Here is a 19,432-nt window from a genome sequence, read left to right on the forward strand (position 1 = left end):
AAATATTAACTCACTTAATCCAATAGTACCTGTAGAATGCAGACCCATTTTACAGAGGGGTAAACCGTTGTACATAGTTAGTAAGTGGCAAGACTTAATGGATTCAAATCCAGAGAGTTTGGCTTCAAAAAATATGTGCCTTAAACTACCACGGTAATACCTTCGGGATGGTCCTGGACTAAGAATTTAATACTCAATCAGACAGCCCTTCTTTTCAAGTTTTAACCAAAAAAGTGACTTCTGGCTTAAAATTTTTTGAATGCCACTGTTACTCCTGATGTATGCAGGCAACATACTGGATATAGTTTAACTTTTCTCAGTACTCGAGAGCGTCATACAATAAATGGCGTGACTATTTTCAACCCTAAAATCAACACAGCTCAATCTGGAAGTTCCTCAATTGAATTCTTTTTTTTCCATGATGCCATTAATGAAAAAATCCCTTTCTCTTTTTCCCTTAAAGCACAACATAGATATCAGAATTGATTCCCATACCCTCCTGAGATGAATAGGACTGTTAACAATAGACTTATTTACTTTGTCAGAGAGCTTCACAGGACATTTCCGTGATGTTATGAAAGAGGGAGAAGCAACCCATTCACTTAAGTCTCTGCATTTGCAACCCAAAGTGTGGTCTGAGGAGAGGCAGCATCCACACCACGAGTGCTGTTTCAAGATGCAGAATCTCAGGCCCCAGCCTGTACCTATGGAACTGGAACCCTCATTTTCACAAGACTCCCGGGTGGTTCATGCTCACGTGAGAATTTGAGAAGCACGGCCGGCTTTACACTGTATTCTTGCGCAGGTCACTTTGTCATGGGCTTTAATTATAAACCTCCTCATCTTACCATGATCGCATTGATCTTACTAGGGCTTTATTTAGCTTGTGATGGATGGAGTTACTTGGCTTTGGAACAAAACCCGCTATGAAGGACTATTTCAAAATACTTTTGATTAGTCAGCCAGATTGCTTTAGAGTTTCCCACATTGTGGTACTTTCTTTTAACTTATCTAGTTGCTGGTGAATTCTGAACATTATCCCAGCACACTCAGTATCCCCCAGAAGACGCTGCATATGTTTTTGTGCTCTGCTGCCACTTTGCTCTGGGTTAAAAATCAAGAACCACTGTCTGTGCACAGCAGGCCAAATCCACAGGCTTTAAAGCCTCAGTGACAATCACTCCAAATTCCATAGCTGCTATTTCTAATCAGACTTTGAAACTTAACCTCTTTACCATCCCCTTATTACCAGAAACTACTGTTTTGGAAACCAGCTTACTCTTTTATGTTTCTGCCTCTCCCTCCTGTGAACCTATAAAAACCACATCAGACCGACTATTTTCTGGGGAGTTGGAAAACTTGCAGATGTTGTTGACTACTAAGAATTTCTCAGAAGATGCTAGGATATAAATGTTTCTCAACCCTGCCCCTTCCCCACTCATCAACATCAAAAAGAATATTACAGGCATTACGACTAACTCCAGTTCACTCAAAAATACACAGAATCTTCAGACAGGAAACGTTAAAGTCATAGAGTGAAGACAGACTGTGCGTCCCTCATTCAGACAAAACTTAATCTCCTTGAAGTCCATGAGTTTCTTCGACTTCATTTATCTTTTGCCTTCTATATCTGAAGGATGTTTTTAAGAATGAGGACAATTGTTCATTTTATTTAAAAGTGTTCCCATAGCAGCACACTGTTTCTGATCAATAAGTTTCAAATAGCAATTACTGTCATGACAGAGCTCTTCAAACCAGAGAGAGTGAAGCTATGTTTTTCAGGTTGTAGGGAAAGAGTACCACTCACAGGGTGACAAGTCCTGTCTCTGTCAGTTTGCATTCATTACAGCAAACTGTGCCCAGCCCTGTATTAGGTCTCCAACCTTGAGTGGGGAAAACAGTCACACAGAGGATCTCATCATAATGCAAATATGCTTTGGAAAAAAATTATCCACAGAATTATATGGGTATGTATATATGTAGAGACAGACTTTGGTTCAACCCGAGACACTGGGAGCACTGAGGTGGAACGTTAAAGGAAGATTGTTTAAGATGAGGGGTGGATAGAGAAGCATCCACTTCGCAAGAATAGAGAAGCCTTGGAGAAGTGATGTTGGGTGGTATGCAGAGGGACCTCCGAGGCAGTTAGGACCAGCGGAGTTTAAATTGTGGGGCACACCATTACACATCAGTTAGAATGGCTGAGATGAAAGGAACTGACCATACCAGGTGTTGGGAGGATATGGGGAGTACCTGGAACCCTCATACAGCACTGGAGCAGGTGCAAAATGATACAACCACTTTGGAAAAGCAGTTTGACAGCTTCTTAAAAAGTTAAAACATATGATTTCCGCACGACCCAGCCATGCCGACCCTAGGTATTTACCCTCAAAGAGTGAAAGCGTAAGTCACGCAAAGATCTGTCTATGACCATTGACGGCAGCTTCTTTGTAACGGCCCCAAACCGGCAACAACCCAATTTCCATCAACAGGTGAATAGGTAAACAAATTGTGGTATAATCATACAACTGAATACTTCGCGGCAAGAACAAAAAAAAATAAACTATAGATATCACGCTACAGCATGGATGAATCTTAAAATAATTATGCTGAATGAATGATGAATCTTAAAATAATTATGCTGAATGAATAATTATGCAAATTGTGGTATAATCATACAACTGAATACTTCGCAGCAAAAACGAAATAATAAACTATAGATATCATGCTACAGCATGGACGAATCTTAAAATAATTGTGCTGAATGAAGAAGCCAGGCCAAAAACAAACAAAAGTACATACTCTATGATTTTGTTTATATAAAATTCTTGGAAATAGAAATGACTCTATAGGATAGAAAGCCGATCGGTGGTGGCCAGAAAGGCGGGAAAGAAATTACAAATGGGCATGAGGAAACTTCTGGGTAATGAAGTTTTAATTATGTCTTAACTATGTTTTAATTATGTCTGTCTTAATTATGGTGATAATTTTAGGGGTATGGACCGATATCAAAATGTGCCAAGTTGTACATTTTAAATACGTGTAAACTTTGTGAATACACTAAAAATGATTGAATCATACGCTTTAAAAGAATGAATTGAGTAGTATGTGAATTATACCTCAATAAAACTGAGTACGTACAGTTTATTGCATGTCAGTCACATCTTAAAAAGTTGTTGTCTTAGCCAGCTTGGGCTGCTATAACAAGCAACCACAGACTGGGTGGCTTATAAACAGGAAGTTATCTCTCTCAGTTCCGGAGGATGCAGTGCAAGACCAAGGCACTGGCAGATTCAGTACCTGGTGAGCGCCTGTTTCCTGGATCACAGACAGTCACCTTTATAGCACTAAAAGAAATGAGCTTTCAAGCCATGAAAAGACATGCAAGAATCTTAAACGCACAGTACCAAGTGAAAGAAACCAATGCGGAAAGGCTACATACTGTATGAATTCATTTATATGACATTTTGATAAAAGCAAACTAGGGAGATGGTAAAAAGATCAGTGATTGCTGGGGGCTGGGGACATGGGTAAGCGGTGCACAGAGAATTTTTAGGGCATTGACACTATTCTGTCTGATACTCTAATGGCGAATACACATCATGACACATTTGTCCAAACCTATGGAATGTACAACACCAAGAGTGAGCTCTAATGTAAACTAAGGCCATTGGGTGCCAGTGTAGGATCCTCAGTTGTAACAAATGTCCCACTCTGGTGGACGGGATGCATGTGTGGGTACAGGGGGTATACAGGAACTCTCTATACTTCCTGCTCAATTTTGCTGTGAACCTAAAACTACTCTAAAAGTAAAGTCTATTAAAAAGAGTACTACGGCCGAAGAGAACTATTTCTCCATTTAGTTCACAGTAAAGAGTATAATGATTAACTCAGTATGGCTTGCCCTCCACGGAGGACTTTGCTCTGTCTTCTTGAAAGGCCCTTCTACCCAAAGGGACCAAATTAAGTTCCATCATCCATCATGCTCCTTTGGGCTGAGGCCCCCAAGGCCTATGTGTAAAAGCGAAAATCCACGGGGAGGCAGGGCAGGAAGCAATTATAGCTCATTAACGCCTCAGCACCCTAGCTGGGTCCCCTGCATGGTGCTGGGGCCCCGGAGCGTTTCATGATGAGGAATTAGCCTACTTGCTTACTTCTTCCCTAATTAATGTATAGGTGGAAAGGAAATCCAGTTCTCTGGATCGTCTACTGTTGACCCCAAGCAGACAAAAGGCTTTTCTAGAGAACCAATTCTGTCAAAATGAAATGTGTCTTCACAACTTAGAAGAATTTCCCATCTGGCATCTGTCCTTGATGGCTGGGCTCTTTGGGGCCAGCAGAGAAAACTGTGCTTTTTCTCTTAATGTGGTGGGCCTTCCTAGTTATTACAATCCAAAATGACAATTTTTCTATGTCTAACACAGCTCTGATGAACAGAATTTAGTCTTCACGCCCGGATAAATGAAACCTAGATAGTTTAGGAAACAGAAGGTCCTTGAAATAACATTACTAGTAAAGCAGCCGCGGGATTTTAGACAACAGCTATACATTTATTGTTTACGCTCTGAGACTGCTGCCTGCCCCCACTCCCACCTCTGTCCTCCTTCCAAAGCATCCCCATCCCGTCGTGTGAAGGCTCCCCTGTTTTTATAATAAAAGCTGAATCCTCTGCAAAACAGAGGGAGCACCGAGAGGCTCTTTTCAAATTTCACCCGCCCCCCCTCCCCCAAACACACACAAATTATGATAAACTCTAACATCTTTCTTCCCTCTGGCTACACCCTCAGCCCACTTCACCATGGGAAATCACAGTGCAAGCGATTAACTAACAGGGATGTAAGGTATCCCTCAGGTCTCATGGGACAGAAACACTGAATCACTGGGATTTATAGTCTATCCATGGATTTGTTTTTAAAAAGTCAGGAATTAGTTTCACCATTCTAGAGAACAATGAGATGTAACCCAAAGACCACAGCTTCTCTACCCATCCCATTTCTTAATCTGTCCAAGTGAAGCTCATTCCCCTTCTTCTCAGGTTACTAACATGATAATTTGGATAAAGAAAGATCAGACACCAAACTGTCTCACTCCTAGGTACATACTCAAGAACACTGAAAATTATGTCCTCACGGAAACTTGTACATGAATATAATATTCTCAACATTATCCTTCACAATAGCCCCGAAGTTTAAACAACCCAAATGTTCATCAACTGATGAATGCATAAACAAAATGGGGTATATCCTTACAATGAAACATTATTTGACCTTAAAAAACGAAGTACTGATACATGCTACAAGGATCAACTTTGAAAATAGTGTGCTAAGTGAAAGAAGCCAAACAAGAAAAGGACAAACATTGTATGATTCCATTTATATGAAGTGTTCGGAACAGGCAAATCCACAGAGATGGAAAGTAGATTAGTGGTTGTCTAGGGCGGGATGGGGGGGTAGGGGAAGGGGAGTGAGTGCTAGTAAATATGGGGGTTCTTTTTAGGGAGATGAAAATGTTCTGGAGGTAGACATTGGTTGCACAACTTTGTGAATATACTAAAACCACTGAATCATATTCTTTAAAAAGGTTAATACTAATGGTAGCCCACTGAAAAAAAGATAAACTAGACATAAAGATGGGTTCTGAAATACCTCTTCTATGTGCCCTTGAAGTCTTTTGCTCCCAAATGCTATTAACAATACCTTCAAATATTGATTCAATAGAAGCAGCTATGGCTTCTATTAATATTTTCTTCAAAAGTCCTGCCCACCTCTGCTCCCAACCCCAGTTCTACAGGGCACTGAGGTGGCGACCACACATGACACAGAGAAAGCTGCTGAAAATCTACCTACTCAAACCCATGAGTATGGGATTCATTTTAAGATCAATTTTAATCTCTGGAGGCTTTTCAGATCAACAGTTTTACAAAAAAAGACTGACTGCATTAGCCTGTGTGTGTTTTTGTTTATTCAGTGTTCAGTCTTTTTTTTCCTCCCTAGAATACACACTCCTCTGTGGTCTCCTATTTGGCTTCAGGGAGTGAATTAAAAGCAGGTCTTTGTTATGGTTATTTGGGAACATTCTAGAGACTACTGCTTACCATCCAGTGTAAAAAGTTGTTTTCAATGGGTGAATGTCCTCTCCTACTGTGGCATCATTTTTATTTACTTTTTAAAATTCACAGCCCTTCTACAGTGTATGTCCTGTGGGTTCATGTGTGTTTGTAGAGCGTGGCGTGACAGTGAGTCACTTGGACAAGCAGGTGTAATTTCAAACTAATAAAATTTCATTCCACGCCTGAAACACCAAAACAAAGAAACTACAGAGCAAACACCGTAAATCACAGAAGACTCTCAGCAAACTGGTCTTGACATATTCCAGGTTCTGTAAAAATGGAGATACAATAACGAAAGCACAAATGGCAGGTGAGAAAAATAAAATGATTAAGTGACATTTTCCTGTTCTTTCTAATGCTCCATTTTTTTCAAGCTCAGATCTGCGTCTGAAATTTTTGAAGACAAACACTAAAGGTACAAAGATTAGTAATTAAGTCATAGGTGTATGCATGTATACCTTTAGGAAAGTTACTTTAAAACATCTGAGGTTTCTTTTCGTTGTCAAGGAGGACTTGGGTTAAATAATAACTAATATTTGTGCAGTGACTTTTTAAGTGTATTTTCATAGACATTACTTTAATATTCATATCATTCCTGTTTTACAGATGAGGAAATTGAGGCTTAAAGAAGGTGAACGTCCTCCTAGAGAAAATACAATGCGTGTAGAGACGCTGGGCTTGAATTTCACTCTGAGGCCAAATCCTATGGTCTTTTCACCACGCCCCCCCTCCCCCAACCTGGCATGAGAATTATTGCTGAGACCAGATACCTATTTTTAAAGAACCCAAATTCTGTGATCCTAACCCATTATACCCATGTAACACTCACTAGAGGCCACCTGGCTGCCCTTGGGGCTAAGAGATTAAGATGTCACATCTGATGAGCCAATTGCTAAATTCTTATCCACACCATTCCACCAGTAACAGTCCAGCAGAAGCCTGGGACCAGTGTCCTTTACTCACCACTGGATAGATGTCACAACCAAAATGATGCCCATTGAGGGAATTGGTGTCTTCAGTCTTAGGAAATGTAGAGCATACAAAAGTTAAAATCATGCATAAGCCCACCTTCCTTCGGACAGCTAACCAACCACAAAAACCTGGAAACAACTCTAAATGTTCATGACAGGACACCAGTTAAATTATGCAACTGTTAATAAAACATTGTGAGATATACTGTTAAATGAGAGTTTAACAGTTTAAGAGGCAGCAAGAGTATATTTTGATCCCATTTGTAACTTTTAAAATGTATTTATAAGTAAATGCATGTAGGTTACACGAGGAACTGTGGACACTGGATCCACTGCGGGTTAGAACTGAGGGCTGGGGTGGGTGCCTTGTGTGCCATTGGAGTTTTTCATGCAAAAACTAATAAGCCTGGCTTCAGATAACAATGTAATCACTGCTAAGAAAACTTACTATTAGACTCTTCCCTCACATTTCTAATATATATTTTGTTCAATTTTATTTACTTTTATACAGCAGGTTCTTATTACTTATCTATTTTATACACATCAGTGTATACATGTCAATCCCAATCTCCCAATTCATCACCCCACCCCCCACCCCCCGCTTCCCCCACTGGTGTCCACACGTTTGTTCTCTACATCTGTGTCTCTATTTCTGCCCTGCAAACCAGTTCATCTGTACCATTTTTCTAGATTCCACGTATGTGCGTTAATATATGATATTTGTTTTTCTCTTTCTGACTTATTTCACTCTGTATGACAGTCTCTAGGTCCATCCACATCTCTACAAATGACCCAATTTCGTTCCTTTTTATGGCTGAGTAATATTCCACTGTATATATGTGCCACATCTTCTTTATCCATTCATCCGTAGATAGGCATTTAGGCTGCTTCCATGACCTGGCTATCGTAAATAGTGCTGCAATGAACATTGGGGTGCCTGTGTCTTTTTGAATTATGGTTTTCTCTGGGTAAATGCCCAGTAGTGGGATTGCTGGGTCATATCTAAGTATATTAATTGTCAGTCCTGCTGACCCTAGAAAAAAATAACTGCAAAATAGTACTGAAAGATCAAAACCTTTATTTTTACAGACCCCTGAAAGCACAAATGCAATAGACATTAGCCACATGCCATGTTCAACTTTCTTAACTGATTAAAACCACAAACTATTCCCATCTCCAAGTGTGCTGCCACAGGTCTTTGTGGGTAACCCAGCCAGCCAGCCAGCCTAGGCCACAGCCACACACACGCACAAAGGCATTTAAGTACACATGTCAATTAAATATAGTCTCAGATTTTGATGCTGGCATGAGTATTGTCCATAACAAGCACGTCATCAAACATATTCCTCAGTATGACCATGAATCTGGCCAGAGCAACTGCATGGGGGACCTGACAGTCCACGTGGGCTCTAAGGAGTCAGAGTCCTGGACTGTCCTCCCTTGCAAAGGCGTGAGGGGCAGAGAGAGTCTCTCAGCCACGGAGGAATCCCTGCCTCAATTCTACCCCCAATACGCCAAGAATCTTCCATCCTCTCTATACAAGTGCCGTCAGGAGTGGTGACAAAGGGGGGACTTAAGAGTCTTCCTTTGTTGTGTACCATTGGTACCAACAATAAAATCCACACTGTGCACACTGGGGGCACAGATGAGGAAATAAAACCCATGGGGACACATAAAATTGACATTATAATCGCGCACACTGTAATCACCAAAAAACCCCGGTGGTCTGTAATTTACACATTGATCTGAAACAACCAGGGACTGAGCCCTCTGTCAGCTTCCAGTGGGAACAGTCCCAGAACAGCTGGCCTCACATCTCTCTTGAAGGTAGACTTGAGTACTGAAGGTAAGTGAACCAATATAAATCTACGCTCTTAACACTTACAATAAAACAACAAGAATTCACCACCAGCCTTCTCCTCTCTTTATATTATTTCAGCCCTAAGGCGTTTGAAATCTTTCATAATATATTTAATAAAATGTATGATTCAACATCATTTCACTATATAGCTTTTGCTGTAACAGAAGGACTTCCCGACCGTCCTCATTGTACTGCACAATCATGCTCTTGACTCTCATCCTTTTTTATCTTTTCTTTTTTTGCTTATTTTTTAATGGGTTATTTGGTCTGAACAGAGATCTTTTTTACCAGAATCCAAAAAAAAGTCTCAAAATTTTCCTAGGCCTCCCCAAAGCAGAATGTTCCAGAGTAGGTGATTAGGGCAAAGTGATGCTCTAAGTGATGTCCTTTGAATGGGCATCTGTTCTTCAACTAGAAATAAATCAATTATGTATCATTTAACATCAAGTTTCAAAATAAGACAGAGTACTTCAACTTTTTATGCTCTTCTATCCATATTTTTTTTTTTTTTTTTGCGGTACGCGGGCCTCTCACTGTTGTGGCCTCTCCCGTTGCGGAGCACAGGCTCCGGACGCGCAGGCTCAGCGGCCATGGCTCACGGGCCCAGCCGCTCTGCGGCACGTGGGATCTTCCCGGACCGGGGCACGAACCGTGTCCCCTGCATCGGCAGGCGGACTCTCAACCACTGCGCCACCAGGGAAACCCTATCCATATATTTAAAAGGCAATTCAACTCTGTAACTGAAGAAGTCTCAAAAGACAGAACTTTCACAGAGTAAACCCTTTGTCTGTAGTGGTAGCTTTTTTTTTTTTTTTTTTTTTTTTTTTTTTTGCGGTACACGGGCCTCTCCCTGCTGTGGCCTCTCCCGTTGCAGAGCACAGGCTCTGGTTGCGCAGGCTCAGCGGCCATGGCTCACGGGCCCAGCCGCTCCGCGGCATGCGGGATCCTCCCGGGCCGGGGCACGAACCCGTGTCCCCTGCATCGTTAGGTGGACTCTCAACCACTGCGCCAGCAGGGAAGCCCGGTTCCATTTTTAATACTAACCATTTCTAATATTAGCATCCAAAACGAGCTATCATTCTCCCCAACACTCTTGTCTTCAGCAACAGCAAGCTAGAGATTTTTCAGCACATGCATCAATAATGAGCTGCTGCTCGATTGATCTAAATCCTCACTTGCTTATACATACGTCATCTTGGGAGCCACTGAGATGTTAAAAACCAACATTGCTAACAGCAGCCTAAACATGATGTGTGTTATAAACGAGCTATGCTCTGGCAGTAATTCAGGAAAACACTCTTCCCCACCTTCAAAGGACCCTCCCCGGGAAGTCGCTCTCTTATTTTTCTGCGTAGATGTAATAAGAAGGGGATACTGGTAGGTTAAATTTAAATAATAAATTTATGACCTGTAAATTTTCCCAAGACATTTTCCTGTACATATCCTGATTCCTGGTGATTTAAGAAAAAATAACTCAATTGAGCAACCCTAGGCCAACTTCCCTGTTTCACCATATTTTACAAATGTTCCCACCATTTTATCACCCATGTTCTACGAGCGCAGCTATTTGTACCTCACGGAGGGAAAAACTTATGAGGATGGTATAAGGAACAGCTACCCAGACCTTTTTTAAAGCTCGGGTCATTCTAGTGGTACCCAAGTCAACTTGTGTTTCTCCATAAAGACTGAGAAAACATTTGTCTTAAAAACGATGGTCATAAAAACAAAACAAAACAAAACGTCTTAACCTGTCCTTCCCACCTTCACCATCACCAAAAACCCAAACCCACAACAAAAGAACAACAGCTCTGTAGAACTAAATGATTTGGGTTTTTGTAATGTATCATAATTTTCTGGAAAAAAAAAATTCCACTGGAAAAAGCACAGACATCTTGAAAATGGGATTCAGGCTCAGTACATCCTGAAATACATCTCACCTTAGAGAACGTCTAGGCTTGAATTACCTTGAGACAAGAGAAAACAGAACCACGCTGCACTCTCCTGTCTTTCTACAGAAGCGTCTGTGTATGAGGAAGTCTCTGGACGTGGTGTAAGGTCGGAGCGGGCGTCATGCTGACCTGATGGACCATGAACCACCCGATATTAGGCTAAAGGTCATGGACATTCCACACCTAGTTTTTCAGGCCATCACAGGCTCTCCTTACACATTCAGTCAGAGTTGGGTCATTTCACCTTGGCCTCCGGTCTACAATCTTATAGAACTCAGAAAAGATTTGGGTGGTGGTCACTCAGGAGAAATAAAAAAGATTTATATCTGGAAGGATTAAAGACTTTACGGAGTCAAGCCACACAACTGCATCCACCCAAGCTCTGAATGACCACCAACCACATCTCCGTGGCATGCCTTCCGAGTGACCAGTCAGCTGTACTACACAGAAAGAAAGCTGGATTTGCAGGCTCACACAACTCTTGCTGTAACCCCAGGGAATTAAAACCATTTCTCATTGTGAAAGCAATGTCAGAGAAGCACTCGTCCTGATGACCCTGGTTTGAAGCAGTTCCAGGGTTAGGGGCCTTCCGTCTGTCTGGATTTGGTCCCCTTCACACATGCCAGATCTTCTCCCTTCTCTTACTTGGCAAGTAACTTAACATTGAACTAGCTGGTGATAAGAATGGCAGATAATTGTCCCCAGTCCTTCCGGTCTAGGTGTTCTCTGTCTCTAAAGGCTGGTATTGCTGGCTGCATTTCCTTGTGCCGGAACGTCTGCACGTATGTGGAAGGGGGGGAGGTGAGAAGCACCACTTCATGATGAGATGCTCTGTCACACAGCAGCAAAATGACCAGTTAAGAGGCTGGGGAGGAAATGGAGAGCTGAGGAAATGCCTAAGAATAAAAACTCAATATGCAGGCTAACAAAATTATGGGAGCCATAATCACAGGATGGAGGAAAGAAAATTCACTTATGGCCACGCAGACGATGCTGGTTGTCGGCGAAGGTGCCCTGGATACGTATCTACTCAACTCACTGGAGGAACAGCCAAACGGACTCTCATGACTTTACACAACATCCATTTCCATTCTCAGGTTGACGTCAAAGGCTGTGCTATCAACCCTTGGCGAAGCCAATTTCCCACTTATTTTGAACGACTGTCAACATGATGGCCGTGAACAGGGGTGGCTACCAACTCTGTGTGCCAATGTCAGTCTAAATTCTAGAGACCTGAGTATACTATTTCCATAACCCCTTCAATCAGCTGTATGTCTATCAGTACCCCCAATACTCCTCACTACCCTGCCCCCCACCTTTCCTGGTTATCACTTCTCTTCCTTCCGAAAGGAAATCAGAAACACTCCAGTAAAAGTTAGGATCCACACTGTCACGACAGCACTGCTCTCCTCCACCCCCATCACCACCACCAGGAACCCCGACTTCACCTCTCACCTGGGAAAGTAATGGGCCCTGGTCTGAGATTTAACCTCCCTCCTGGGAAGCGTATAAACCTTGTGACAATCTCTTTTGCATGGCCGTGAAGTTCAGGTGGAGGCTCTCACAACTCGGGAATGAAACCTCTCAGCCAGAGGGCCCTGGAATTGAATTCCTCCTGTTGGTAACACATTTCTGACAAGCCAAGGTTCCGACATACACCTGGTCAGGCCCAAGGTGAGAGCTTACCATTCTCAGCTCTGGTCCAGGGCGCCAGCATCCTGATTCCTCAGCCTCCCTGCCAAGAGACCACTGGTCTAGTAAGCCCTATGACAGGGCCTGTTTGGGGTAAACTTAATGACATCGACTTTTAAAGTGCAACCAAAAAAAAAATGTAACTCACCACCTCCTGAAAGGAAAATATTCTAAAAACTAAGATTACAGTGCATTTGACAAGGGGTTGGAGACATGTAAATATTCTCTAGCCCATCATCTCCGAAAATCAAGTTTCCTTTTCATTTGGCTGCAATCATGTCTTTCCTCCGAAGGACTGTCTTTTTTTCTCCCCCCTTATCTCCTGTCTTTGCTGCTTCCTTCTCATCTTTGACACGGTATCTTCATTACAAGGTTTCTCCCAGGCAGAGAAGAATGGGTTCTCCTCCCCTGGAGTTAGATGACTGTCCTCCTGTAGAGCCAGTCTTTGAGCAGGAAGGGACAAGAGTCCCAGAGAATCCCCTTCCTGACGCCTGTTCACCGCAGGGAGCGAAGGAAGGAGGCTGGACCGACATAGGCGGAGTGCAGGGGTAGAGAGTAGGCCGCCATTAATTTTCCAGTCGGTCAGTGAGTGATTAACTCTAGCTATTAGGAGGGGCTGTTGATCACACCGTCAGCACCTCCCCAACAGGACTGTAACTGGGGCTATAACCTCCCCGTGACCCTTTGTAATGAGAGAAGCTTGACGTGAGCTGGCGAGCCTCAGCCTTCCGGGCCAACAGGCACCTCCATGCTCTTCTCTCGGAGCCCTTTCCTCTGCAATTTCCACATTCCACTGTCAGGCTGGGGTCCCTATGATGGTGAGCAATGCCAGCAATTTTACAGAACCGTTTGATGAGGTGGCTTTTACCAGATCTGAATCACAGCAAATGTTTGGTGTTAGAGTTGGAAAAGACCAACTCGAAGGTGGCTTTCCACTTAAAATCCAGCTGTGTTCTTAGAAGGTTTGCTTGCCGTTTAGACTGCTTGGGAACACTGGTTTCCAAATGAATACAGAAATCAATCACAAAGACGGCTGATACATTTGGAACATTCTAGATTTGCCATAAGCAATTTAAACGTGAGTTATCAGTAAATTATAAGTAAAACCAGCCCCGTGTCCAAAAGCCACCTCCATGGAAAGGCCTTCCCTGGCCACCCTACCTAAGACAGCTGCCTCTCGCCACTCTGTCCGCACACCCTGCTTTTAGTTTTCTTCATAGAACTCTACCCTGCCTGCACTTAGACTCTACATTTTATCAGCCTCATCTCCACCCCACGTGGACGCTCGGCCCAGAGTCTGGAACAGTGCCTGGCTCCGGCTCAGTTTTGGACCTTTGCCCTTTCTGCTTATCTCAGCCTGGAGCCTTGTCCCCCAACCCCTCGGCTGGCTGGCTAGTTTTCATCCTTCAAGGCTTAAGGGAAACTAGCACCCAGTACCCTTTCTTGACCACCTTCTCTAAAGCAGGTCTCTGCTCTCAACCTGATGTATCTCAAACAACAGTCATATAATCCTTAATTTCTCTATTGATTTACTTGTTACTCTCTGTTTTGCCTACAAGTAAACCTCAGAAGAGCAGGATGGAGTCTGTCTTGTTCGTTGCTTAATCCCCAGCACTTAGCATAGTATTTCATAATAGGCCCTTGTCAGATGTTTCTTAAATGAACGAATGAAATTTAATAGTTGTTGCTCATCAATTACAAAATAAGAAAGAGACCTCAGGCTCTTTTAAAAAGGCTAATAAAATCTGCTTTCTGGTTCAAAGATCTCTTCACAGTTCAGAAACATATAGAATTACTACTTTCATACTGAAAAAACCTTGGTGAAATCTTCACCAAATTTGTGTCCTGAATTTCCATCAGGGCCACCGGGGAACCACTCAAGATGGGGGAAGAATTCCATTTTAAAAAGCTCTCTAGGGGCTTCCCTGGTGGCACAGTGGTTGAGAGTCCGCCTGCCGATGCAGCGGGCGCGGGTTCGTGCCCCGGTCCGGGAGGATCCCACATGCCGCGTAGCGGCTGGGCCCGTGAGCCGTGGCCGCTGAGCCTGCGCGTCCGGAGCCTGTGCTCCGGGGCAGGAGAGGCCGCAGCTGTGAGAGGCCCGCGTACCGCAAAAAATAAATAAATAAAAAATAAAAAATAAGAAGCTCTCTAGGATGCTCCCTTAGCACTCTGTAGAATTTTCTAATGTATCTTTAGCACTCTGAACTGTAATTACTTCTTCACATCTGTTTCCTCTGCGGGGACAGCTCTTAAATCCTCTTTGTAGAAACAGGCTTTATTTATTTTATTCAATAATTATTTATTGTGTTGCTACTACATGCCAGGTTCAAGGAACAATAAATAACCATCTAGTAGGGAATAGAGATACAAGGTTCAAGGTGGCTTATCTAGAGACAATGCCTTTGCTGACACGTGAAGCGGGTGAAGGCATGCAAGGCAGTAGCAACCGTAGGAAGGAAGTATAATGTAGAGCGTGGATATGTCTGCAGTGCAGGAACTGGCGTGGGAGTTGTCAGCAGTTCTGTGATTCCAGAGAAGAGAACAGATAGGAGGAAGGGTTAAAGGTAGATATTTTGGCAGAAGTCCAATTATGAAAGCCCTTATAGGTAATTTTAAGGTGCTTGGACATTAATATGTTCTAAAGAGTGGTTCATGGTCATACTTGCATCTGAGATAGGTCACTCTATATAAGTACCACACGCTATACCGATTGTGCCACTGCAGCTCCTGAGATAGGTCATTCTACATGCTGTGGGGAGGATGGATTTGAAGGTCATAAAATAGCTGGAAGATTCATTAGATGGTTAACATGAGCATGCAAAATAAAGATGATGCAGGCTTGAAGTGAGGGAATGTTTCCAGAATTGCTGGAAATCTAAAATTACAGGTGCCCCGTATAGACCAAAAATCTTTACTAAATGAATAAATGCACAAACTGTGGCTCCCTGGAGAATTACACTCTGTTTACTACTCCATCTGAGAAGTGAAGACCTAATGGACATGAACTGTTTTAAGTTGGTTGTCTTTATTTTGTAGCTTTTCTGTTTCATATCTTCCTGTGTGAAGGAAGATCATTCAGAAGTTTTGGTTTAAAAGTCCTGCTCTTTGGATATCCCAAGCTCATGAAAAAATTAGAAAAGTCACTTCTATTGGTAAACTTGGGACTTAAAGGCTTGTAGCCAGTGTACAAAATACTATGGGACAAAAAAAAAATACTATGGGACAACTTCTTCAATACTATGTAAATCCTAGCATATAACTTCTAAGTTATACACTAGAATATTTAGGACTGAAAAAATATTCTGTGCTACAGACCTGATCATACAACTGGTTAAATTAAGGTCCTTGAATTAACTGGTACACAAAGTAGAATACATATTTGATAGAGTTAATCAACAGCCTAGGTGTCCTAATAGAATTAAACCTGACTTTCCACGTATTATTTTAAAATGATATAGCACTCCTTAAAACCCATATTTTTTGTGGACTATTTATTCCTTAGAAACAATAACAAAACAAGGTGACTGACTGGACACAGCTGAGAAGGAGGTACCTTACAGCAAATTCTCAACGTCTCTAGTTAATGCTGGGAAAGCCAGCTCTAAAATATATAAAGCGAAAGAGAATAAAAATAAATATTGGGGGGTGGAAGTTGCTTTTGTAGTTACATTTGAATATAGTTATCTCTGATGCTTGTGATTTGGAGCTATAACTACAAAGTTAGGAAATCACTTTGTGTTTGAGCAGCAATCTAGTCTCAAGTGTACGTGAAATACTAGCCTAAGCAAAATGACTCCTTTTCATTTTCTTTGTTTTTCAAATGGTGCTTTGGTTAGAGGAAGAATTCAAATGCCTTCCTGAAAGCTATTCTGCAATACAAAAGATTGTACGTTGCGTAAAGGGAAGTAAACACAGAGTAAATTTTGCTGCAAATGATCTTGGAAAGTGAGAAGTGTAGTACAGCCACGTGGAGAGACTCCCAGGTTGAATTCTCCGCTTCCTTATTGTCTTTAACAAATAAAAACCAATCTGGATTCAGGCAAGGAGAGCTTTAGTTGAAAGGACTATTGCAACTGGGAGACCTGATCATAAGACCTGTGAGTGTTCAAAGACCGGGCAGAAAAGGGCTTTTCTTTTATAGGGAGGGATGACCAAGGCTGGAAAGATGTTTCCTGGGTGTGGGGAGGTGGATAGGACAGTAGATCAGAGCTTGTTTACCCTGAGGTCAGCTTATCCTCGGGAGGGGCTGTGTGCTGGCTGGGCGAGAATGGGTCAAAATTCAGGGGTCTGGCAATGGAGAGAAGCTTAACTCGAGTTTGGTCAAGTCAGGGTAGCAGGTGTTTTGTCCAGATTGGCCAGTGGGGATGGAGTTCAAATCATTTATAAGACAAAGAGTGGGAATTGGAGGGTCCATGACTGACCTTGTCACAGGTAAACAAGGGGGGTGGTGGGGGACCTGTAAGTCTTGTCTAAGTCACATGGGGAAGGATGGTTCCTTGCAGTAAATCATTCCTAGACCACAAAAGGGTGGGTGAATTATCTTCATGGTTTCTGTTTTCCAGGAGTACAGAAAGGGCCCTGGGAAAATTCAGCAGGGTCACCTTCTTTCTTTTATTTTTAAGCAAAGAGTGTATTTAGGGCTTTATCTAATCAGGTTTTGATTTGCAGGAGAAAATGTAGATGTAAAAAGGGTGAAAGTACTTTAAGATAAACTCTGACAACGGCAAACCCCTTCAGGCTCTCAAACCATCAGCGACTCTTAGGCTGAGGGTGTCACCTCCAAATTGGCACTGGCCATCTACCTCTACAAGGATCAGATTATGAGCCACTGCAGCTGCTGACCTTCAACACCGCCTGAAAGGAGTTCAGGGTGGAGATCAGGAAGGAGGTACTCTGTGCTCTAGGAAAACTGGCAAAGACAGGTCTTCAGATAGTTAGATATTTTCAGGAGAAGATTTTATGAGCCCAATTCTTGCATCTCCTCGGATCTAGAAAAGCACTAAAATCCTTCATGGTGACGTCTGCGCCTTGTGACTACCAGTAAACTTCTGCAAAAAATATGTGCCTGATTGCATGTACTCCCCCTTCACCCAAATCACATATATATACTGACCTTCCCCCCACCTCTTGGGAGCAGTTTCTCAGAGCTGTCTGAAATGCTGTCTCCCGGGCTACAGTCCTCATTTTGCCCCAAATATAACTTAACTCACAACTCTCACATTGTGTATTTTTTTTTTCAGTCGACAAGGGCCAGCTGAGTGAGAGCTGTCAGGGGCTTCCTGAGAAGCTGACACGAGGTAAAGCCAAGACTTCCAGCACTGAGTGAAAAGGAGCAAACTTTCCTTTAAGATTAAAAGAACCACCCCCCGCCCCCCAAAGTGGTCCAGTCTTTCCTGAATGTTTAAATGTCTTTAAATCCTGCTCAGCTTTATGCAACGTATCTTATGATGCTAGCTGTACAATTGTTTTCCTTTGAACTTTCATGAGGGGTACATTTTCCCACCCACCAATATTCTCTCTAAATCTACCACCCACTGTCTAGCCTATTAGGCCCTTTTCAAAGATTCTTCATTTGCTTCAAAGAGAACCTTTACTTGAGGCTTGACACAGGATGATGAAGTAAGAAGAGGGCTGGAGTGAGAATGAGGTGGGTAATATTAATATCCCATCCTTAGTTTCATCTTATGTAAATGCAGATATTAATAGCTTACAAAAATGATGTTGGATTGAGATAAAAATGTTTGGAAGTGCTCTGCCCTCTGTGGAGTTGTATGTTTTTTAAAAACGTTATTTTTAGAAACAATGACTGAGTCGTGGAACTCCTTTCTTATTTACATGCTCCTGACATCACATTTTAGATACAGATACGCTACAGAACCTACTTCTACAGAGTTACGTCCAGCTGTTCTTACAGTGGAGACGGAGCGCTGGTGTGAGAGCAAATGCACGCTCATTATCACCTCATCATTTTAAGAGACAAGCACGTTTTCACATCAGACTTGGCTATGGTGCACCTATGGAACCAAGCAGGACCCTGTGGGGCTCCTGGGCATGGGAGCTTTTCTGTTCAGCCTCCATGACCTGAGGCCAGCTAAAGGAGTGCATGCCCTGCACACACCCTAATTCTTCTCAGCAACCCCAGCCTTGAACCACTGCTATAAGAATCCTCACCAAAGCCTTCCAGGTTGGGACACACAGTTTTCTGGGGCATGAACCCACGTGTCTCCCTTTGCCTGGCAAAGCAATTCTCTTCTACTTCACCCAAAACTTTGTCTCCGAGATTCGATTCGGCACCGGCGCACAGAGGTCACACTTTCGGCATCAGCTAGAAGTAAATAGTTTAGGGATGGGATATTACATTGCTGGTGATAACTACTGAATTAGGCTCGGGGTTATAAGACCACCAAAAAAAAAACTACAAGTGAAGACCTGAGTTTGAATCCGTAAAAATACAGGATTCAGAAGATGTTTTAGGAGACACCTTCAAAAGATTACTATGCTTGGGGTTTCCCTGGTGGTGCAGCGGTTGGGAGTCTGCCTGCCAATGCAGTGGACACGGGTTCGAGCCCTGGCCCGGGAAGATCCCACATGCCGCGGAGCGGCTGGGCCCATGCGCCACAACTGCTGAGCTCGAGCTCTGGAGCCCGCGAGCCACAACTACTGAAGCCCATGTGCCTAGAGCCCGTGCTCTGCAATGGGAGAGGCCACTGCAGTGAGAGGCCTGTGCACCGCGGCGAGGCGTGGCCCCCGCTCACTGCAACTGGAGAGAGCCCGCGCACAGCAACAAAGACCCAACACAGCCAATAAATAAACAAACAAACAAATAAAATTATTTTTTTTTAAAAATTAC

The 19,432-nt window shown here is 42.9% G+C and overlaps 1 protein-coding gene across 18 annotated transcripts in view; it reads right to left on the minus strand.

Annotated features, from left to right (window-relative positions):
• The window catches only part of SGPP2 (sphingosine-1-phosphate phosphatase 2), a 133,035-nt gene that overhangs the window by 52,360 nt on the left and 61,243 nt on the right, over window positions 1–19,432 (minus strand). The window lies entirely within an intron of this gene.

The sequence above is a fragment of the Pseudorca crassidens genome, chromosome 6, assembly GCF_039906515.1.
Source record: "Pseudorca crassidens isolate mPseCra1 chromosome 6, mPseCra1.hap1, whole genome shotgun sequence".
Lineage (NCBI taxonomy): Eukaryota > Metazoa > Chordata > Mammalia > Artiodactyla > Delphinidae > Pseudorca > Pseudorca crassidens.